We start from the raw sequence: 24408 nt of genomic DNA, 5'->3' as shown, positions 1-24408 counted from the left end.
CTCCCAACAAGCGCTCTTTTAATGTCACTAGCTTGACATCCTTCATTATTGCTCAACTTAATTTCTGAATCTCCTTCTCTTTGTCCCAAGGGCCTCCCAAATAATGCTTTGCCCTGTGACAGTTTGTTGTGAAATTACTCTTTGTTGCTTCATCTAGGAGTTCAAGGCTTCCATAAGGGAGAACCTTTGTCACCAAGTAGGGGCCAGTCCATTTGGACTTGAGTTTGCCAGGGAAGACTTTGAGCCTGGAGTTATACAAGAGTACTTGCTGTCCTGGTTTGAACTCCTTGTTTGTGATCCTGTTGTCACGCCATCTCTTAGCTTTTTCCTTGTATATCTTAGCATTTTCATAGGCTTCCGGTCTAAACTCATCCATCTCATTTAGTTGCAGTAGCCTCTTCTCTCCTGCTGCTTGAGAATCAAGGTTGAGGAGTTTAGTGGCCCAGAAGGCTTTATGCTCAAGCTCTACAGGGAGGTGACAAGACTTGCCATATAATAACTGGAAAAGAGACTTTCCAATAGGAGTTTTGAATGCTGTTCTATATGCTCAGAGAGCATCTTCTAATTTTCTAGCCCAATCCTTTCTTGTGTTCCCCACTGTTTTCTCCAAAATCCTCTTCAACTCCCTATTTGCAAGCTCTGCTTGGCCATTGGTCTGTGGGTGATATGGTGTAGCTACTTTATGCATCACCCCATATTTGTGAAGTAGTTTCTCCATCTGTTTATTGCAAAAATAACTACAACCATCACTGACAAGACCCTTAGGCACTCCATATCTAGTAAACATGTGCTTCTTAAGGAATTGGAGGACAATTTGTGCATCACATGTGGTTGTTGCCATGGCTTCCACCCACTTTGAGACATACTCTACTGCTACAAGTATGTATTTGAAAGAATATGAAGGTGAAAAAGGGCCCATAAAGTCTATGCCCCAAAGATCAAAGAGTTCTACCTCCAAGATGTAATTCTGAGGCATCTCATTCCTTCTTGTTAGTCCTCCAGCTCTTTGGCACTCATTGCATTGATGAACAAACTCTCTAACATCCTTGAATATGGTTGGCCAATAAAATCCTCTTTGAAGTACTTTGGCTGTTATTCTTTCTGACCCAAAATGTCCACCATAAGCTGAACCATGACAATGCCATAATATGTCTCTCATCTCACTCTCAGGTACACATTTCCTAATCATTCCATCTGGACACCTCTTGAATAAGAATAGTTCATCCCATAAGAATTTCTTGGCCTCATTGAGCAGCTTCTTCACTTATTGCTTGGTGAATTCTTGGGGAATCTTCCTTCCAAACTTGTAGTTTGTAATGTTTGCAAGCCAGGGAGCTTATTGGATTTGTAAAAGGTGTTCATCTGGAAAGCTTTCCTTCACTGAATATGGAGCTTGGTTAGCTTCTTGTGATAGTTTTGACAAATGGTCTGCCACTTGGTTCTCATTCCCTTTTCCTATCTTTCACTTCAATGTCAAATTCTTGTAGCAGCAACACCCACCTAATAAGTCTTGGCTTTGAATCCTGTTTAGACATGAGATACTTGAGAGCAGCATGATCAGTATATACTATAACCTTTGAACTAATCAAGTATTGTCTAAATTTATCAAATGCATATACAATTGCCAAGAGCTCTTTCTCGGTGGTGGTATAATTTTTCTGTGCTTCATTCAACACCTTGCTAGCATAGTATATAACGTGATGTAGCTTGTCTTTCTTTTGCCCCAATACACTACCAATTGCAAAGTCACTTGCATCACACATAAGTTCAAAAGGTAATTCCCAATCTGGGGGTGTGATGATTGGTGCTGTAGTGAGTTTTCTCTTTAAAGTTTCAAAGGCATGCTTGCAATTGTCATCAAAGTTGAAAGGATTATCAATCATTAGCAAGTTGCTTAGTGGTTTTGCTATTTTTGAAAAATCTTTGATGAATCTCCTGTAAAAACCAGCATGTCCAAGAAAACTTCTTACTACTTTCACGTTAACAGGTATAGAAAGCTTTTCAATGATTTCTATTTTTGCTTTGTCAACTTCTATACCTTTGCTTGAAACCTTATGCCCAAGAACTATCACTTCAGGAACCATGAAATGGCATTTCTCCCAATTCAATACCAGATTAGTTTTTTGGCATCTTTTCAAAACAAGAGTTAAATTATGCAAGCAGGTGTTAAATGAATTGCCAAGGATAGAAAAATCATCCATGAAGACTTCTAAAAATTTTTCCACCATGTCAGAAAATATAAAAAGCATACACCTTTGAAAAGTTGCAGGGGCATTGCATAGCCCAAAGGGCATCCTTCTCTAAGCAAAGACTCCAAATGGACAGGTGAAGGAAGTCTTTTCTTGATCCTTGGGATCCACCACTATTTGATTGTATCCAGAGTACCCATCCAGGAAGCAATAGTATGCATGGCCAGCCAATCTTTCCAGCATCTGGTCAATGAATGGGAGAGGAAAATGATCTTTTCTTGTAGCATTATTCAGTCTTCTATAATCGATGCACATTCTCCACCCCGTCACTGTCCTCGTGGGAATGAGTTCATTCTTCTCATTGAGGATGACAGTCATGCCACCTTTCTTTGGCACTACTTGTACTGGGCTCACCCAAGAGCTGTCAGAGATTGGGTATATAATTCTAGCATTCCATAGCTTCATCACTTCTTTTTGAACCACCTCCTTTATGGTTGGGTTAATCCTTCTTTGGGTTGAACTACAGGCCTTGAATCTTCCTCCAATAGAATTTTGTGCATTCAGATGGCAAGGCTTATGCCCTTGATATCATCAATTGTCCAACCCAAGGCTGTCTTGTGAGCTTTCAACACTTCAATCAGCTTTGTTTCTTCTTCTATGTTCAAGGAGGAGTTTATGATCACTGGCAGGGCCTCTGCTTCTCCAAGAAATACATACTTGAGATGAGGGGGAAGAGGCTTTAACTCTTATTTTGGCTTCTCTTCTGTCTTGCCTTCAGAGGAGATTTTTATTACTTCCTCTTCTATGAAATCTTGTTCCACTTCTGTTTCCTCTTCCTGTTCCTCCTGGTTGTTGGCCTCAAGTAACCCCCTCTCTACTTCTTCCACCATTTTCACCCTCATATATTTTTTTTTCTCAAGGGGGTATTGCATGGCTTTAAAGACATTGATGATCATCTTTTCATCATGCACTCTGAGTGTCATTTCACCTTTCTCTACATCAATTATAGCCCTTGCTGTGGTTAGAAAGGGTCTCCCCAAGATGATTGAGTTGTGTCCTTCTTCCTCCATGTCTAAAATGACAAAGTCAGTAGGAAATATGAATTCTCCTACTTTTACTAACAAATTCTCCACAACTCCATTAGGTATTTTGAGCTATCTGTCAACCATTTAAAGTGACATTCTTGTTGGCCTGAGTTCCTCTATTGCAAGCTACTTCATTAATGAGAGAGGCATCAAGTTGATGTTGGCTCCTAGATCACAGAGGGCTTTGTCCAATGTTCTGTTGCCTATAGTACAAGATAGGATGAAGCTTTCTGGATCTTTGAGCTTTGGTGGAAGACCTCTTTGGATGACAGCACTGCATTCTTGGGTCAAGATCACCATTTCCTTCTCATTTCAGCTCCTCTTCTTGTTGATAAGCTCCTTTAAGAACTTTGCATACAAGGGCATTTGCTCTAATGCTTTAACAAGAAGAATATTAATTTCCAACTGTTAAAAAACTTCTAGAAACTTGGGAAATTGTTGGTCCTTGAGCTCCTTCTGTAATCTTTGAGGATATGGCAGAGGAGGGGTGTAAGTCTTCACCATTTTTCTCAATTCTTGTGATTGCTCCTCATGATTTGCTTTCCCTTCTTTGAAGCTTGTGGCTGTTCCTCTTTCTCCTTGAGCTTTTCTTGATCCTTCTCCCTTAAGTGTCACTTCTTCCTTGCTGCTAACCTCATCATTCTCAACTGTCTTCTTGTTAGTTTCTTTGTCATTTACCAAGGTTCTTCCACTTCTTAATTGGATTGCTTTAAATTCTTCTTTGGTTGGTCTCTCAACTGATGTTTGCTTGGACAATTGTCCAATTTGCCTCTCTAGATTCCGTAGTGAAGCTTCATGGTTTTTACTGGTTAGTTCTTGATGTTTCATCATCTTTTCCATCATTATCTCCAAGTTGGAGATCCTTTGAGATTTTTGGGGTCGTTGGGTTGATTATGGGATGTTGAGGGTGGATGATAGTTATTTTGGTTAGTGGATGGGTTGTTGGGTGGATAGTAGTTAGGTTGGGATTGATTGTTTTGATGGTTTTGATGGTTTGTTTTTGTGGAATTGTTTTGATTTGAGTTTCTTTGCAAAGGCTGTTGGTTTTGGTTGTTCTGTACCTCAAATTTGGGTGGTTTCTCCAGGATGAGTTATAAGTGTCTCCATGGAATTCATTCTGACCAGCACCTTGATTGTGCATAGAGTTAACTTGCTTTTGCTACTGCTTGGTGGGCGAAATTGTGATCACACTTTTCACAACTCTGCACAACTAACCAGCAAGTGCACTGGGTCATCCAAGTAATACCTTACGTGAGTAAGGGTTGATCCCACGGAGATTGTCGGCTTGAAGAAAGCTATAGTCATCCTGTAAATCTTAGTCAAGAGGATTCAAATGGTTATGAGGTTTTGATAATTAAAAAATAAATAAAACATAAAATAAGATAAAGTTACTTATGTAATTCATTGGTGGGAATTTCAGATAAGCATTTGGAGATGCTTTGTTGCTTCTGAATCTCTACTTTCCTATTTCCTTCTTCCAATCATGCGTGCTCCCTTCCATGGAAAGCTGTATGATCCTCTCGGATGAAAAATACCAGGTACGATCTCTTTACGGCTAATCAACTATCGGATTTCTCGTCACGGATGAAAAATACCATGTACAGCTACCATACGGCTAATCATCTGTCGGTTCCCGCTAGCGTCAGAATAGGATCTCTCTATCCTTTTGTACACTATCACAGCGCCCAACATTCGTAGGTTTGAAGCTCGTCACAGTCATCCCTTCCCAGATCCTACTCAGAATACCACATACAAGGTTTAAACTTTCCAGATCTCAGGAATGCTACCAATGGTTCTGCCCTATACCACGAAGGTTCTAATCTCAGATTCAGATGCTCTGTTGTCAGGAGAGACGATGTGAATCGTTGATTAGAAACCTAAGAGACTATACTCCGGCTGTCATCCAATGACTACGTTCAACATCATGTAGACCGTTTGTGGTTGTCAGGCACACGAATCTTGGCTAAGCGAGTAACGAAGATAGTGGGTGATTGTCACGGGTCACCCCTTCATTCTGACTTAACTGAATTAAGTATAAGAGTATATCTTGGAGAAGAAGTAGGCGTGAATTGAAAGAAAAACAATAGTACTTGCATTAATTCATGAAGAACAGCAAAGCTCCTCACCTTAATCTATGAGGTGTAGAAACTCCACCATAGAAAATACATAAGAGAAAAGAGGTCTAGGCATGGCCGAATGGCCAGCCTCCATAGTCTAAAGACTAACCGTCCAGAGATGTGAATACAATAGTAAAAGGTGCTATTTATACTAAACTAGTTACTAGGGTTTACAGAAATTAAGTAACTAAGTACAGATAGTGCAGAAATCCACTTCAGGGGCCCACTTGTTGTGTGCTTGGGCTGAGCATTGAAGCTTTCACGTGCATAGGCTGTTCTTGGAGTTAAACGCCAGCTTGGGTGCCAGTTTGGGCGTTTAACTCCAATTCTGGTGCCAGTTCTGGTGTTTTACGCCAGAAAGTTTTAGGCTGGCCTTTAGCGCCAGTTTGGGCTATCAAATCTCAGGCAAAGTATGGACTATTATATGTTGCTAGAAAGTCCAAGATGTATACTTTCCAACGCAATTGAGAGCGCGCCGATTGGGCTTCTGTATCTCCAGAAAATCCACTTCGAGTGCAGAAGGATCAGAATCCAACAGCATCTACAGTCCTTTTTCAGCCTCTGAATCAGATTTTTGCTCAGGTCCCTCAATTTCAGCCAGAAAATACCTGAAATCACAGAAAAACACACAAACTCTTAGTAAAGTCTAGAAATGTGATTTTTGCATAAAAACTAATAAAAATATAATAAAAAGTAACAAAAACATACTAAAAACTATGTAAAAACAATGCCAAAAAGGGTATAAATTATTCGCCCATCACTGCTCTTCATAGTTTTCCTCATTTTACCCCCACCCAGCTGGTGTTTGATTTGTAGTGTTCACTGCAGCTACTTGAAGATCATCAATCCTCTTGGCCATCATCTCTATTTGCTGCTGGATCTGTTGATGCATCACTTTGTTTTGAGCTAAAATGGTATCCACACCTTCCAGCTCCAATACACCCTTCATTTGAGCTGGTTGGCGTTGCCTTTGATGAGCATAGAAGTATTGGTTATTTGCCATAGTGTCTATTAGGTTCTAAGCTTCCTCAGCTGTTTTCATGAGTTGAGATGAACCTCCAGTAGAATAATCCAAGGCCTCTTGAGCTGGCAGTGTCAATCCTTCATAGAAATTTTGGAGTTTATCCCATTCATTGAACATCTCTGGTGGACACTTTCTGATAAAGGCTTTGTATCTTTCCCAGGCCTCATAAAGTGACTCTCTATCCATTTGGGTGAAGGTTTGTACCTCCGTCTTCAACCTTATGATCTTCTGAGGTGGGTAGAATTTAGCTAGAAATTTGCTCACTAAATCTTCCCAGTTGTTGATGCTTTCTTTTGGAAATGGCTCCAACCATTGAGCAGCTTTGTCCCTTAATGAAAATGGGAATAGCAGCAACTTGTAGATGTCTGGATGTACACCATTTGTCTTAACTGTGTCACATATCCTTAGAAAGATGGCTAGGTGCTGATTTGGATCTTCCAAGGAACCTCCTCCATAAGAACAGTTGTTCTGCACCAAAGTGATCAGTTGAGGTTTCAACTCAAAGTTGTTTGCATGAACATTTGGAGTGAGTATGCTACTCCCACAGTTTCTTGTATTGGGAAGGTGTAGGAAGCTAGAACTCTCCTTTGAGGCTGGCCATTGTTATTAGCCACACCCTCAGGGTGATTTGGGATGTTATCCTCTCTCTCTTGATCCTCTTCTTCTGATGCTTCTTCTCCAATAATTCCCTTTCTTCTTGATTCTCTTCTTCTTCTCAATAATGTTCTCTCAGGCTCAGAATCAAAAGATGTGGATTCACCTCTTCTTCCTGCTGACATAAACCACACACAAAACCAGAAACCAAAAGCAATTCACTCTACTGCTAGAGTGAGGTTAATGTTAACTTAAACAAAAACTTAAACAGTAAGTATGCTTGACAAAAATAAAGAAAAATGCATAATCTAGATTATCACCATACTTAATCATTGTCAATCTATATCAATCCCCGGCAACGGCGCCAAAAAATTGATGAGGGAAAAACGATTCCACACAAAACTCACCGGCAAGTGTACCGGGTCACATCAAGTAGTAATAACTTACAAGAGTGAGTTCGATCCCATAGGGATTGATGGATTAAGCAACTTTAGTTAGGTGATGAATTTAGTTAAGCGAATAGTTGATGATTTCAGTGAAACTTGATTAATAGAAGTAAAATTGCAAGAAAATAAAAGGGAGAAGGTAAATTGACAAAATCTTAAAGTGCAGAAGAATTAAATTACGGAAACTTAAAGTGCAAGAAAGTAAAAAAGCTGAAACTTAAATTGCAAGGAATGTAAATAACTGAAACTTAAAGAGCAAGAAATTTAAATTGCTGAATCTAAATTGACAAGAAACTTAAATTGCATCAAGAATAAAGGGATTTGGGTACTGGGATTCAAATTTGAGCTAGAAAATGTAAATTGAAGTAAATCAGAGAACTATGAGATGAAGAGATTCAGATTTGGATCTCAGTAGCAAAATAGAAATGTAAAATTGTAGAAAAATCAAAACAGCAAGAAAGCTTAACTCAATTATGAAATCCTAAAAGAGAAATTGACAATTACAAAAGAGTAACAAGAACAGAAAGCAAATCTATATCTCAATTACTCTATTGACTAAACCAGAAAAGAAGAAATTGCAGATAAAATAAAATAAAAATAGAAAATAAGATTCAGATCCAAATTCCAAATCTTAGAACTATCAAAAGAAAAATTAAAAGATGATTCTCAGATGAAGAAATTTAGTGGAGTTCTTTAATCAGAATTCAAAACCCAAAACAGAAAATAGAAGTTGCAGAAGAAAGAGCAAACAGAAAGAAAACTTAGATCTAATCCCAATTCCCCAAATTCAAAAGAAAATTTAAAAGAGAGCAAAAAGTAAAAGTAAAATAAAATGTGAAGTAAAGGTCTTTTTTCTCAAATCAAAATTGCTCCTATTTATACACTTTCTATTTTCAATCATTGAGCAATTGGAATGGGCTTTTGATTTAGCCTTGAAGAAGTGGATCCGGATTTGCTTGGTTTAATTGGACCAGGGTGCATTTTGTGCTCCCAGGGAAGCGCTTAGTTCACTTTGTGAACTTTACGTTCACTCCCTTTGGTGCTCCCCTCACGTGCATACTTTCTCACAAGCCAGCGTTCTCTTTGTAAACGCTGAGTTCACTATTTGAGCGCTGCACTTGCTAGCCTAGGCGTGCCAATTTTTGGTGCACAATGTGCCTCCTCTAGCGCTCCCTTTTTTAGCACTGCGCTCATCCTTTGAGCGCTATGCTTGGTGCGTGCTGCCTTCATTGAGCGCTTCTCCTAGCGCTCCCTTGGTTGAGTGCTACGCTCAATATTTGAGTGCTCCTTAGTGTGAGAGGCACAAGGCTTCCTCCCCAATTGTGAAATCCATGAAAAAGGTGGAAAAGTGAGCGCCACGCTCACTAGAGAAGTGAACGCTAGCTACTTGTGTTCCAAAGCGTGGCGTTCTATTTCCTAACGTAACGCTTTACTGTTTTGCTTCCTCCTTTCTTCATTTCTTCACTTACAAGAAACCAAACAAGCAATCAAAGTCTCACCAAAATCACAAGGTCTTTGCATCATTCATAAAATCAATTAATTCTAGCATGAACCTTATGATTTTGTGTAAAATAAATGATGTTTGATTGATTCAAAATAATCATAAAAATCCACTCCAATCACTTACTTATTATGCAAGAAAGTGCATAAAACCCAATGAAACAAGTGAAAAATGCTTGTAAAACTAGCATAAGATGACTTGTCATCACCTAGCTTTCAAGCCCTCATCCAAGAGCAGAGGGAATTTCAAAAGACGCAAGAGAATTGCATGGCAACTCTTGCCAAGGCTTTGTCACGTCTAGCACGCTTCCACTCCACCCCTAGCAACCTTGCTCCTCCACCCTTGCCACGCCCATCAACCCCAAAATCTAGCATTGATGCTATAGCTCCAGAAGGAAGTAGGCCACTTAATGAGATAAAACCTCAACCTGCTCTTCCGAAGGAGGAATCTATTGATGGGGGCAAGAATTTCATTGAAGATGGGAGAGAGAATGACTTTGAGGTAGATAACCACCAAGAGCTTCAAAAAGGTTTAGGTGATAAAGAAGATGAAAGTGACCCACCAAGTCTCCATAACCAAGAGGATAAGTTACCCCACGAAGAAGCAAGGGAAGATTTGAAACCACCACCACCTCATGTTAAATATGCGTTCCTAGATGAGGAACATAAGTTTCTGGTGATAGTGGCAACCGATCTCTCTGATCAAGAAGAGCAACAACTCCTCGAAGTTATCCGGAAGTATAAAAAGGAAATTGGATGGAGTCTAAGTGACATTGTGGGAATAAGTCCTCAAGTGTGCCTCCATAGGATTTTCATGGAAGAAGGCGCTAAGCCGGTCCGACAACCGCAAAGACGGCTAAATCCTACAATCCTTGATGTGGTCAAGAAAGAAGTAACTCGCCTCTTGGAAGCGGACATCATTTACCCCATTTCCGATAGTGAATGGGTAAGTCCGATCCAAGTGGTGCCGAAAAAGTCTGGGGTAACAATGGTGAAGACGGAGAGTGGAGAGCTTGTGGCCACCCGAGTCTAGAATACTTGGCGAGTGTGTATTGATTACCGCCAGCTGAATCAAGCAACGAGGAAGGACCACTACCCGTTGCCGTTCATTGACCAAATGCTGGATCGCTTGGTAGGTAAATCCCATTATTGCTTTTTGGATGGATACACAGGGTACTTTCAAATTCACATAGCTCTAGAGGATCAGGAGAAAACTACTTTTACTTGCCCCTTTGGAACGTTTGCATACAAGAGAATGCCTTTTGACTTCTGCAATGCACCGGCAACGTTTCAAAGATGCATGACAAGTGTTTTCTTGGATCTTTTGGAGGATTGTATGGAAGTTTTCATGGACGATGTCAGTGTGTATGGTAGCTCCTTTGATGCTTGTTTAGGAAACTTAGCTAGGGTACTAGAGCGATGCACCAATACTACCCTTGTTTTGAATTTTGAAAAGTGCCACTTCATGGTGAAGCAAGGTATAGTATTGGGTCATATTGTGATGTGTATTTTTGTGGAAACGAATTCCAAACACACAACTCACCGGCAAGTGTACCGGGTCACATCAAGTAATAAAACTCACGGGAGTGAGGTCGATCCCACAGGGATTGAAGGATTGAGCAATTTTAGTTTAGTAGTTGATTTAGTCAAGAGAATCAAGATTTGGTTGAGTGATTTGTAATTGACTAAAACTAAAATGCATGAAAATTAAAGATAGAGGGATAATTGCAGTAAAGTAAAGAGAACAGAAAGTAAATAAGCTGAATCTTAAAGAACAAGTAATGTAAATTGCAGAAACTCAGATTGCAAGAAATGTAAATGGCTGAATCTTAAAGTGCAAGAAATATAAATTACTTAAATTATAAAGGGAATTGGGAAGTGGATTTGCAGAAGTTAAACAAGGAAAAGTAAAATTCAACAAACAGAAATGTAAAAGATGGATTCAATTAAACCGGATCTCAAATGATAATGAAAATAAGCTTGGTGTAGCAACGAAATAAGGAAATTTAGATTGAAAGATGTAGATCTCAGGACTCTAAGAGACTAGATAACCAAGTCTAGATCTCAATGCCTTCTTAGATCCAAATTGAGAATTCAATTGCAAGAAAAGTAAAGATCCAGCAGTAGAAGAAAAGAAGTGAAATCGCAAATTCTCAATGATGCAGTAAATCAAAACAGAGAGAGATCTCAAGATGAGATTGAGACAGAATTTCCTCAATTCTTCAACCCAAGATTTAAGACAAGTGTAAATGAAATTGAAAACAAGAAAACTAAGAGGAAGAGAATTCAATTCTCCTTCCCCAAGACTCAGAATCTCAAAATAATTTCTAACCAAAAGCTCTCCCAAAATCACTTAGTAAAAACTAAAACGGAAAAGCTCCCCAAAAACTTAAATTCTAAGCTATTTATACACTCTCTTCAAATGATCTTCAAGCCTTGAATTGGGCCTTTGCTCTTGATGGAATTGGGTTGACAAAAGCCTCTGTTGATTGCTCTTGGAGTTGGAGAGAAACCCACTTGTGAACCGGGCCATGAACCAGAAAAGCTTGAGTAAAAGTTTGAGTCAAACTTTTACTCAAGCTTTTCATATCAGCTAGCCTCCTTTGCTGTCATCCACGTTTGAGCCAAAGTTTGAGGTCAAACTTTGAGCCAAACGTGGATCCCTCTTGCATACCTCTTGGGGTGCTACTTTGTCCTCTTGTCAACGTTGCCAATTTTATACCCACTATAGACTATTATATATGGTTGGAAAGCTCTGAATGTCAGCTTTCTAACCCAATTGGAATCACCTCAATTGGACATCTACAACTCAAGTTATTCTTGTTGGAAGTATACCCCTTCAGGCTGTTGTGGCGCCAACGTTTGCCTAAAAGCTTGAGGTCAAACGTTGGCGCAAGCTTTTGCTCCCTCCAGGGTGTGTTTGTTGTGGCGCCAACGTTTGCCTAAAAGCTTGAGGTCAAACGTTGGTGCAAGCTTTTGCTCCATCCAGGGTGAATTCAACTCTTCCAAAAGTTTGAGCTAAAGTTTGAGGCAAGCTTTTGCTCAAGCTTTTTGTTCTCTCTTGCTCCTTGCCATTTTTTCTTTCTTCAACCCTCTTCAAAGCTCTTTTCACCTATCATCAATCAACCAAGCACATCAAAGCTATGCTCAAAATCATGAGATTTTTATTCTTTCATAATATATGACAATTATAGCACAAAATCTCATGAAATTGCATTAATTTATCCATGGTTGATTGAATCAAAGGAAACATGAAATTTTACCCAATTGGCTTACTTATGGCTCAAGAAAGTGCATAAATTCAATTGAAAATAAAAGAAAAAGACTAGTGAAACTAGGCTAAGATGACTTGTCATCATATTGTCTCTAAAGATGGAATCTCTGTCGACCCGGCTAAGATAGATGTCATTTCGAGTTTACCTTACCCCTCCTCGGTGAGGGAGATCCGTCACTTCCTTGGTCATACAGGCTTTTATCGTCAGTTCATCAAGGACTTTAGCAAAGTCGCCTTACCTCTCTCCCGCCTACTACAAAAGAATGTGGAATTCCATTTCAGTGAAGATTGCAAAAAGGCTTTTGACAAGTTGAAGGAAGCGTTAACCACAGCTCCTATTGTGCGAGGCCCAAATTGGAATCAACCTTTTGAAATCATGTGCGATGACTCGAATCACACCGTAGGTGCCGCGCTAGTACAGCGCGATGGTAACGCGCCCTACACTATAGCTTATGCATAAAAAACTTTGGATTCGGCTCAGTCAAATTACACCACCACCGGAAAAGAGCTTTTTAGCCATTATTTTTGCTCTAGACAAGTTTCGACCCTATTTGCTAGGCTCTAAGGTGGTGGTGTATTCAGACCATGCCGCATTGAAATATTTGCTAAAGAAGAAAGAGTCAAAGCCTAGGCTCATTAGGTGGATATTACTTTTGCAAGAATTTGACTTGGAGATCAAAGATAGAAGTGGATCCCAAAATCTAGTAGCGGACCATTTGAGTCGGCTAGAACATTTAACTCCGGATCCCACTCCTATCAATGACTCATTTCCCTTAGATACCTTGCAAGCAATATCCCAAAGCACCCCTTGGTTTGCCCCGATAGCTAATTACTTGGTCGCTAGTGTTTTTCCCCCCACAATTTTCAAAGCATCAAAAAGATAAATTGAGAAGCGATGCTAAGTATTATCTTTGGGATGATCCACATTTATGGAGGCGTGGAGCATATCAAGTAATTAGAAAATGTGTTCCAGAATCTGAGTTCCAGTCTATCCTTCAATTTTGCCACTCATCTGAGAGTGGGGGTCATTTCGGCCCGCAACAAACAGCGAGGAAGGTTTTAGACTGTGGATTCTGGTGGTCTACTCCATTTAGGGATACAAACCAATTTTGCAAATCTCGTCATCAATGCCAGAAATCCGGAAATACCTCACAAAAGGATGAGATGCCCCCAACGACCGATGATTTTTTGCGATATTTTTTAAGTTTGGGGCATGGACTTCATGGGGCCATTTCCAAATTCCAATGCATTTGTGTACATATTGTTAGCAGTGGATTACGTCTCTAAATGGGTGGAAGTAATTCCTACTCGTTGCGATGACGCTAACACCGTTGCTTCATTTTTGAAGAATAACATTATTTGTAGATTTGGGTCACCCGAGCAATCGTGAGCGACCAAGGAACCTATTTTTTTAACAGGAAAATCGAGTCATTGATGAAGAAGTATGGGGTCATTCACAAAGTCTCCACAGCCTATCACCCCCAAACCAATGAGCAAGCTGAAGTATCCAATAGGGAGATCAAAAGGATCTTAGAGAAAGTGGTTAACCCACAGCGGAAGGATTGGAATTCTAGATTGGGAGATGCATTATGGGCCTATAGGACCGCTTACAACACCCCAATAGGGATGAGCCCCTTCCGTATTGTTTTTGGAAAGCCTTGTCATCTTCCGGTTGAAATCCAACATAGGGCATATTGGACGGTGAAGAATTTCAATCCGGACTTAAAACGGGTGGGAATGGAACGTAAGCTTTAATTGGAGGAATTAGAATGCCTTAGGTTGGAAGCATATGAGAACGCTCAGTTCTACAAGGAAAAAGCTAAGGCATTCCATGACCAGAATATCAGGAGGAAGAACTTCAAGATAGGTGACGAGGTTCTTGTGTATAATTCAAGATTGCGATTGATGCCCAAAAAATTGAGATCAAGATGGGACGGGCCGTCTAAGGTGGTAGATGTCAAGTCTTATGGGGTAGTGGAGGTGAGTCACCCTACCAGTGGAGTGAAGTTCAAAGGTAATGGTCATAGGGTGAAGCATTATCACACTCAACCCAAAAATGCCAAGGAGTTGGAGATTTTCCTCCTTGGCGAAGACTCCAAGTGACAAATGAAGCCATTCAAGTCAAACTTAGGACTCTAAACCAAAGTGCTTGGTGGGAGACACTGCACCATGGTAACTTTGTTCCAATTTTATCTCTTGTTTATAGCCTTTTGAATTATTTGCTTTCTTGTAATGTAATGGTTAGTTTAGGTTTGGTTTGATGAATTTTGAGTTATATAAGTTGATTTACTTGTGGACTGTGATATTGTGCTTGTTTGAATGATTTGGGGTTGGTATGTTGGTATACTAAGGGTAGGAACCTTAGTTTTGAAGAGAAATGAATTTTCTGAAACAAGGCATCTGTGCATACGCACCAACCTGTGCGTGCGCACAGAACTGTGTTTTTCACCATGTGTGCGGCCGCACGCACCTGTGTGTCCGCACACGACTTAATATGCCCTCTGGTCGCAGTGCCAGCACAGCTTGTGCGTGCACGCTGCCCTGTTTTCTCAGACCTATGTGTGCTACAGCTGCGTGTGTACGCATACAACCCCTCTCATACTTCATCTGTGCGGCCGCACGGACGTGTGCGCCCGCACACAGCTTGATAGCCCCTCTGGTGGAGCGAGGGAACAGCTTGTGCGCCTGAACAACCTCCCCCATTTCAAACCCTTGTGCGTGCACACGGACCTGTGTGCGCATGCACACATGCCTTTGTCCCCAAGTTAAAAAAAAAGAAAGCCTGTCTGTGTGGTCGCACGTCTTTGTGCGTCCGCACATCCTTTTGCAACCTCTCTGGTCACAGCAATCGCACGCTATGTGCGTTCGCAACCTTTCTTAGTTGTGCTCTCTGTACGTCCGCACAGGCCCTAATGCGTTCGCACGCGACACATTCTGGGCAATAACAGGGCAACCTGCCCTGTTGAGAGGCCGCTTTCTTCTTTTCTTTCTTTGTTCTTCGCTGCTCTCTCTCCCTCTTGTCCGCCCAGCCCTGCCGATCCCGGCCACCGCCGCCGTCAGCCCACCGCCGGCGACCTCTCTCTCTCTCTCTCTCTCTCTCTCTTTCTCTCTTTCTCTTCTCTTCTCTTCTCTTTTCTTTCTCTCTTTCTTTCTCTTATCTTTTCTCTATACATCACCGGTGAGTTCTCTCTTCCGGTGCTTCTTTTTCCAGCGAACCCAAACTCCGTGATTTCACGGTGGCTATAAGGAGTGCCATTGTTCCCCCCTCATTCTTATCCTTTTCAACCTTTATATCATATGTTCTTGCTTTTCCTTCCTATTTATGTTAATATTTTTTGCAATTGCTTTCATTTCTTTTATGTTGCTTAGATTTCATTAGTTGCTTTCCTTATTGTTTCTTTGTATTGCAAAGTGTTGTTGCTTGATTGTTGGGATAGTTAGGATCAAATTTGAGCTTCAATTGTGATGAACTTGCACATTGCATACCATATGTTCGATAAAATACCTCAATGAACATTTTGTCTGATTCATATAACTTGGCCATCATATGTGTTCAATTTATTTCTTATTAGGCATATTGTATGAATGGTGCAACTTCTATTATGACTTTTGAAGGTAGAAAAATGAAATCACCAATGCATTTCCTTGATTATTATGTGAATTTTTGGTTGTAAATGCATTGTGTTGGTGTAATCTAAGTTTCATTGTTCATCTTCGAATTTCAAATAAGTAACCACTCCACTAATGTTCAACTTTTGATGATGTCTTGATCAAACATCTTTTGGCCTTCCAATTGGAAATATTGTATGCGTGATTACCACTTTTTGAGGATGAACAATGGACAATCCCTTTTTGGTGCTTGCTTGAAGTTGTGTACATTTCTCCATTTTATATTTGCAACTTGAGCTGTGAATTGCCTTAGGGGTGTGATTGCCGTGATATCCGGCCGGTGTGTGTGTTCCAACCGCGCGAACCATTGGAATATACACACCGAGTTCCTTATAAATCACACTCCTTCTATAAGCTATTTTAACAATCTTAGTATTTCCTCAATGAGTTTACTTTATTGTTGCCCTATAATCTCGAAGATCTTTTCTTTGTATTTTCAGGATGAGGAAGAAGGGTAAGACACCGGTTACTTTGTCGGTTAAGCAAACTACCGCTTGCCCTCCTGATATTTGGTGGGATCGCCAAGGTCATAGACCGGATACCTTGGTTAACCAGAGAGCCGACTATCAATACAAGACTATTAAGAAGCGTACAATCTATTGGGAGCGGCCGTTGAAGGTTCGAAGCCAATACAAGGCGACTATTCACCAAAGGATCGCCTCGCTTCATTTGGAATTTCTCGAGCGAGAACCCCTTGAAGTCAATGAAACTATGGTGCAGGAATTTTATGCAAATTACCAAGCTTGGGAAGCAAATTCAGTCTTCCTCCGGGGAAAGATGTTGGATACATCCAATCAAGCTTTAAAAGCTATTCTGAACATCCCCCACATTCCACATGAGAAAGATGAATATTCCAAGATAAAAGTGGATGTCTTCAAGGGAAGAGTATCTCTGACTCCCATTCTTGAGAGAATAGGCCGTCCTGGTGCATCTTGGAAGTATAGCAAGGGGAGGAATTTTGTTCCTGCTAGTATTGCGTACTCTGATTTGAATACTGAAGCTCGTATATGGCATCAGATTGTGGCGTATTATATCATCCCGAGCACCCACACTACCCATGTGAGATTTAGAACTGCTTTGCTACTTTGGGCTATTATGCAAGGGAAGCATATAGCCATCTTGCCTTTAGTGCGCAAATCGATTTGGAAATTGGTTGACAAGAAGAATATCAACATTCAATTTCCATCGATGGTAATGTGCTTAGCAAACACAGCGGGGGTAGAGAGGCGACCAATGGACATTATGTTCTGGACTCCTAGAGGCAACAAGTTCATTCCGAGAGGTGATTTGGAAAGATCAACAAACACTATCCCCTCCAAGAGGAAGACACCCATAGCACCACCATCAAGTCTACCAACTTCATCAATTGCTTTACCCTTTCTCCGACCTCTTCCGGATCTATTTCGAGACATCTTGCACGATATCCACCATATGGAGCACTTAGAGTACAAACGCTTTGAGTGGATAGCGACAAAGCTAAAAGGAAGAGACCCCGGCCCGATTCCTAGAGCTTCATCCGAGCTAGCTGCGGAGGAGCATGATGCAGTTGACCATCCCACTCATGAGTCCACCAGCTGAAGGTGGCCCCTCTTCATCCTCCCAGATCGTGAGCATGCACAGAGGACCGTGCACAAATTAAGTGTGGGAGAGGGTCGATGACTTCGAGGGGGGTAAAAATTTCTTTCTTAAAGACACTTTGCAATGTTTCTTGTAGTACCTTTCCTTTATTTTGAGTAGCTTTATTTCTATTGCATCTTGTTTGGTTTGCTGTAAATATTTCTTTATCGCTTATGGATAGTTAGTAGTTAATATTTGCATGTTGCATTATAGAATAAATATGTTGGTGAAACACCAAGGAATTTCCATGAAATTTTCCTTTTAAGGGCATACTATTGATTGAATTAAAGAAAAATTTGTTTACCAACTTGCTTGGAGTATTTTGTTTGTAGAACATGCAAACGAGCTAGAACAACATATCTTGTGAGATTTGAGCTTTAATAGATGGTTGCACTTTTCAGCCATAATGTTGTTCTTGTGTGTGATTATACTACTTTTTTATTGTGATCATTGATTTGCATGATTCTTTATGTCCTGTATTTATGTTTGGATGCATTTAACTTGATTGAGGCCATCTTTGATGATAAACTCACTAACCTATATGGCCAACCCTTGCATTCACCTTTGTGAACCCCTTTGAGCCTATGAATCCCCATTTGTTCTAATGATAGCACATTACTCCCCTTACGCAATTGAGAGCGCGCCGATTGGGCTTCTGTATCTCCAGAAAATCCACTTCGAGTGCAGGAGGATCAGAATCCAACAACATCTACAGTCCTTTTTCAGCCTCTGAATCAGATTTTTGCTCAGGTCCCTCAATTTTAGCCAGAAAATACCTGAAATCACAGAAAAACACACAAACTCTTAGTAAAGTCCAGAAATGTGATTTTTGCATAAAAACTAATAAAAATATAATAAAAAGTAACTAAAACATACTAAAAACTATGTAAAAACAATGCTAAAAAGGGTATAAATTATTCGCTCATCACTGCTCTTCATAGTTTTCCTCATTTTGCCCCCACCCAGCTGGTGTTTGATTTGTAGTGTTCACTGCAGCTACTTGAAGACCATCAATCCTCTTGGCCATCATCTCCATTTGCTGCTGGATCTGTTGATGCATCACTTTGTTTTGAGCTAAAATGGTATCCACACCTTCCAGCTCCAATACACCCTTCATTTGAGCAGGTTGGCGTTTCCATTGATGAGCATAGAAGTATTGGTTATTTTCCATAGTGTCTATTAGGTTCTAAGCTTCCTCAGCTGTTTTCATGAGTTGAAATGAACCTCCAGTAGAATAATCCAAGGCCTCTTGAGCTGGCAGCGTCAATCATTCATAGAAATTTTGGAGTTTATCCCATTCATTGAACATCTCTGGTGGACACTTTCTGATCAAGGCTTTGTATCTTTCCCAGGCCTCATAAAGTTGATGTAGCGTAAAACGATCCGACACAAAACTCACCGGCAAGTGCACCGGGTCGCATCAAGTAATAATAACTCACGGGAGTGAGGTCGATCCCACAGGGATTGAAGGATTGAGCAATTTTAGTTTAGTGGTTGATTTAGTCAAGCGAATCAAGATTTGGTTGAGAGATTTGTGATTTGCAGAATTTAAATTGCATAGAAAGTAAAGGGAATGGGTAAATTGCATGAAATTAAAGAGAACAAGAATTAAAGTGCTGAATCTTAAGGAACAAGAAATTAAATGGCAGAAACTTAGAACGCAAGAAATGTAAATTGCAGAATCTTAAAGTACAAGAAATGTAAATAGCTTGAATTGTAAAGGGAATTGGGAATTGGATTTGCAGAAATTAAACAAGAAAAAGTAAAATTCAACAAACAGAGGAGTAGAAGATAACTTGGATTGAACCGGATCTAAAAACAGACTTGTAAATGAGCATGAAAAACATCAAACAGAGGATGTAAAATTGGAATTTAGATCTCAGGACCCAAGAGACTAGATAACCAAGTCTAGATCTCAATGCCTTCCTAGATCCAACAAGAGTAATTGCAAAGGAAATGTAAATTGTAGAGAAAGTAGATGAGAGAGCAAGTAACAGAAACTGAAATTCAATTAAGCAGAGAATTAAACAGATCCCAAGGTGAGATTGAAACAGAAGTTCTTCAATTCTCCACCCAAGATCCGAAGCAAGAAAATTAAAGAGTGCTGTGCAAGAACAACGAAGAAGAGAGATCAATTCTCCTCCCCAATTCTCTTGAATTAAAACAACAATGCTAGAATGTAAAAATGAGCTCTGCACTAAGTTCACTAATCAAACTGAAAAGAAAACTCTCTACTGCAAGTATTGAAAATTCTAAAAAGGAAGCTCTCCGAAAAACTTAAATCCTATGCTATTTATACACTTTCTTCAAATGGTCTTCAAGCCTTCAATTGGGCCTTTGCTCTTGATGGAATTGGGTTGATAGAGGCCTTGGTTGATTGCTCTTGGAGTTTGGAGAAGAACCGAATTGAACCGGGTTTGGAATCATGAAAGCTTGAGTAAAAGTTTGAGTAAAAGTTTGAGGCAAACTTTTACTCCAACTTTTCACATCAGCCACCCTCTTTTGCTGATATCAACGTTGGGGCAAAAGTTTGGGGTCAAACTTTTGCTCCAACGTTGGCCTCCCCTTGCACACTCATGGCGCCAATGTTAGCCAAAAAGTTAGAGGCTAACGTTGGCGCAAACTTTTGCTCTCCAGGGTGTGTTGTTCATGCGCCAACATTTGCCAAAAAGTTAGGGGCTAACGTTGGCGCAAACTTTTGCTCTCCAGGGTGTTGATTTGTGATGCCAAAAGTTTGCCAAAAAGTTTGAGGCTAACTTTTGCTCCAGCTTTTTGCACAAAAGTTTGCACAAAAGTTTGAGGCAAACTTTTGGTCCAGCTTTTTGCTCCCTGGTTCATTTTCACTTATTCCAAAAGTTTGAGCTAAAGTTTGAGGCAAACTTTTGCTCAAACTTTTTGTCCTCTCTTCCTCCTAGCCATTCCTTCTTGCTTCAACCTTTCTCCAAGCTTTCTTCACCTATCATTAATCAACCAAACACATCAAAGCTATGCTCAAAATCATGAGATATTCATTCTTTCATAATATGTGACAATTATAGCATAAAACCTCATGAAATTGCATTAATTCATACATGGTTGATTAAATCAAAGGAAACATGAAAATCTACCCAATTGGCTTGCTTATGGCTCAAGAAAGTGCATAATTCTATTGAAAACAAAAGAAAAAGGCTAGTGAAACTAGGCTAAAATGACTTGTCATCACAACACCAAACTTAAAGCTTGCTTGTCCCCAAGCAAGGAATGAATTATGCTCAATGGTTCTTTCATTTAAGATGGATTGAAGAACAACTTGTAAAGTCCTGTGAGTGAAGTGATCAAGTAACAGTGGGGTGAACTCTAAATTATATGCTCATACAAGGGCTTCAGTGCTTACTAGTCCTCACATATTGGGAGTCTTAGGTCTTAGGATTTTCATCCAAATGGTATCATGGAGATCTCTTTATATGTAGTCACCTTGAAGCAGCTTATAGTTTCTGTGCTTTGGCCTCGACTCTAAGTGTCATGTCTCAAAGCGGCTCTTTAGATAAGCTTTCAATCAATACTCCTAAACCAGTTGGTTTTAAGGTATTAGGTGTTAAAGCACCCCTAAGGATTTACTTGCTCAAGCCTCTTTCTTTGACACAACTCAACCACAAGCATTTACTAGGCTAACAACTCTTTGAGTTTTGTTTCTTCTTTCTTTTTCTGCCTAGTAATTGATGCTCAGAGCCTTGGGCCATGTTCTTTTTGCTTTTGTATTTTCTTTATTTTCTTTTGTTTTGTTTGCTGCTTCTTGGATCAATAGATTTTTGAGAATCTCCACAATACTTCTTTGAACTTCATGTCCTGCCTATGAGCTCCCATGCAAGTTTTCACAAGCATGCAACCTCAATACCTAATCATACAACTAGAACCGCCACTTCTCCTAATCTTTTGCTTGCCTCAAAATTGTTTAATTCCTCAATCCTTATTTTCAAAGAACTTTCATGTGATGCATTTTTTTTAATATTGAGTGCAAACAAGTTTTGAAGAGACAAATGTTGTGAATGATCAAGCACCTTGCTTATTGAATTGCAAAAAAACTATACTAGACAGAAGGACAGATAAGGGTATGATATTACTTTCAATCATAGCAGTGTTTGATGTAAAACAATCACTTATCAATACAACCTTTTGGAGTTCACTTGCTTTCCTTTTTCTCATCATCATCATTGCTGGCCTTCCCGTTCATCTTTCATCTCTTTGGTTGATGATGCTTAATCTCTCCAAAAGCTTGTATGGTATTCTGCAGTGATATTGAAAGTTGCTTGTTCCCCAAGCACTTGGGAACAATGGTTAGTCTGCATGATTTATTTGTGGGCTTTTGAACTTACTTTGGTGTGGGAACACCAAACTTAGTACCTTGCCAATGGTTCTCATGCATCAAATTTAACCATGTGTGAGATTCTTTTTTTCTTTTTCAAAAGCAATAAAACTAAAGACTAGAAAACAACAGAATAGTTAACTAGTTCGTCTAGATGCTTGAAGCTAGCATTATGGTAGTGAGAATGTGTTTTATGATGGGATTTTGGTGGAACACCAAACTTAAAATCCTTCATTCTCCTTTATATTGTTTTGGTGTGCAACACCAAACTTAGCTTCTAGCAATATAGGTGAAACTCAGTAACCTTTTTATTGAAATAGATATGAAAAGAGAACTACCTCAGGTTGGGTTGCCTCCCAACAAGCGCTCTTTTATTGTCACTAGCTTGACATCTTGCTCTTTGATTATGGAGGCTGGAAATCATAATGCCTCAGTTTTTCTCCTCTTGCTGTAGGATTACTTTCCTCCATGACCTGCACAATCACAAACAATCCAAATGAAAATTGGATATTCTCATGCCAGAATGTAGTCAGAGGATTAGTTGACACCATGTGTCAAACAGTTGGTAAACTTGAGAGATTAATGAACGAAAATCACTTCTCTCGTTTATTTATCAAGCTATGAGAATCATATTCAGCAAGATAAACCAAGAAAACTTCACTCTATTGCTAAAGTGAGGTTTCAATTAGCTCAGGCAAAAATTCAAACAGTTAGTGTGTCAGTCAAAAATTAAAGAAAAAGTGCTTGATCTAAATTGCCACCTCACTTAATCATTGTCAATCTAATCAATCCCCGGCAACGGCACCAAAAACTTGATATAGCGCAAAACGATCCGACACAAAACTCACCGGCAAGTGCACCGGGTCGCATCAAGTAATAATAACTCACGGGAGTGAGGTCGATCCCACAGGGATTGAAGGATTGAGCAATTTTAGTTTAGTGGTTGATTTAGTCAAGCGAATCAAGATTTGGTTGAGAGATTTGTGATTTGCAGAATTTAAATTGCATAGAAAGTAAAGGGAATGGGTAAATTGCATGAAATTAAAGAGAACAGGAATTAAAGTGCTGAATCTTAAAGAACAAGAAATTAAATAGCAGAAACTTAGAACGCAAGAAATGTAAATTGTGGAATCTTAAAGTGCAAGAAATGTAAATAGCTTGAATTGTAAAGGGAATTGGGAATTGGATTTGCAGAAATTAAACAAGGAAAAGTAAAATTCAACAAACAGAGGAGTAGAAGATAACTTGGATTGAACTGGATCTAAAAACAGACTTGTAAATGAGCATGAAAAACATCAAACAGAGGATGTAAAATTGGAATTTAGATCTCAGGACCCAAGAGACTAGATAACCAAGTCTAGATCTCAATGCCTTCCTAGATCCAACAAGAGTAATTGCAAAGAAAATGTAAATTGCAGAGAAAGTAGATGAGAGAGCAAGTAACAGAAACTGAAATTCAATTAAGCAGAGAATTAAACAGATCCCAAGGTGAGATTGAAACAGAAGTTCTTCAATTCTCCACCCAAGATCCGAAGCAAGAAAATTAAAGAGTGCTGGGCAAGAACAAGGAAGAAGAGAGATCAATTCTCCTCCCCAATTCTCTTGAATTAAAACAACAATGCTAGAATGTAAAAATGAGCTCTGCACTAAGTGCACTAATCAAACCGAAAAGAAAACTCTCTACTGCAAGTATTGAAAATTCTAAAAAGGAAGCTCTCCGAAAAACTTAAATCCTATGCTATTTATACACTTTCTTCAAATGGTCTTCAAGCCTTCAATTGGGCCTTTGCTCTTGATGGAATTGGGTTGATAGAGGCCTTGGTTGATTGCTCTTGGAGTTTTGAGAAGAACCGAATTGTTTGGAATCATGAAAGCTTGAGTAAAAGTTTGAGTAAAAGTTTGAGGCAAACTTTTACTCCAACTTTTCACATCAGCCACCCTCTTTTGCTGATATCAACGTTGGGGCAAAAGTTTGGGGTCAAACTTTTGCTCCAACGTTGGCCTCCCCTTGCACACTCATGGCGCCAACGTTAGCCAAAAATTTAGAGGCTAACGTTGGCGCAAGCTTTTGCTCTCCAGGGTGTGTTGTTCATGCGCCAACATTTGCCAAAAAGTTAGGGGCTAACGTTGGCGCAAACTTTTGCTCTCCAGGGTGTTGATTTGTGATGCCAAAAGTTTGCCAAAAAGGTTGAGGCTAGCTTTTGCTCCAGCTTTTTGCACAAAAGTTTGAGGCAAACTTTTGGTCCAGCTTTTTGCTCCCTGGTTCATTTTCACTTATTCCAAAAGTTTGAGCTAAAGTTTGAGGCAAACTTTTGCTCAAACTTTTTGTCCTCTCTTCCTCCTAGCCATTCCTTCTTGCTTCAACCTTTCTCCAAGCTTTCTTCACCTATCATTAATCAACTAAACACATCAAAGCTATGCTCAAAATCATGAGATATTCATTCTTTCAGAATATGTGACAATTATAGCATAAAACCTCATGAAATTGCATTAATTCATACATGGTTGATTAAATCAAAGGAAACATGAAAATCTACCCAATTGGCTTGCT

General features: G+C 39.7%; 1 pseudogene; it reads left to right on the top strand.

The window, feature by feature from the left end:
• The window catches only part of LOC140176738 (uncharacterized), a 59116-nt pseudogene that overhangs the window by 27910 nt on the left and 6798 nt on the right, over positions 1–24408 (top strand).

The sequence above is a fragment of the Arachis hypogaea genome, chromosome 12 (genome assembly GCF_003086295.3).
Source record: "Arachis hypogaea cultivar Tifrunner chromosome 12, arahy.Tifrunner.gnm2.J5K5, whole genome shotgun sequence".
NCBI classification, from domain to species: domain Eukaryota; kingdom Viridiplantae; phylum Streptophyta; class Magnoliopsida; order Fabales; family Fabaceae; genus Arachis; species Arachis hypogaea.
This window is presented reverse-complemented; position numbering and strand designations above follow the sequence as displayed.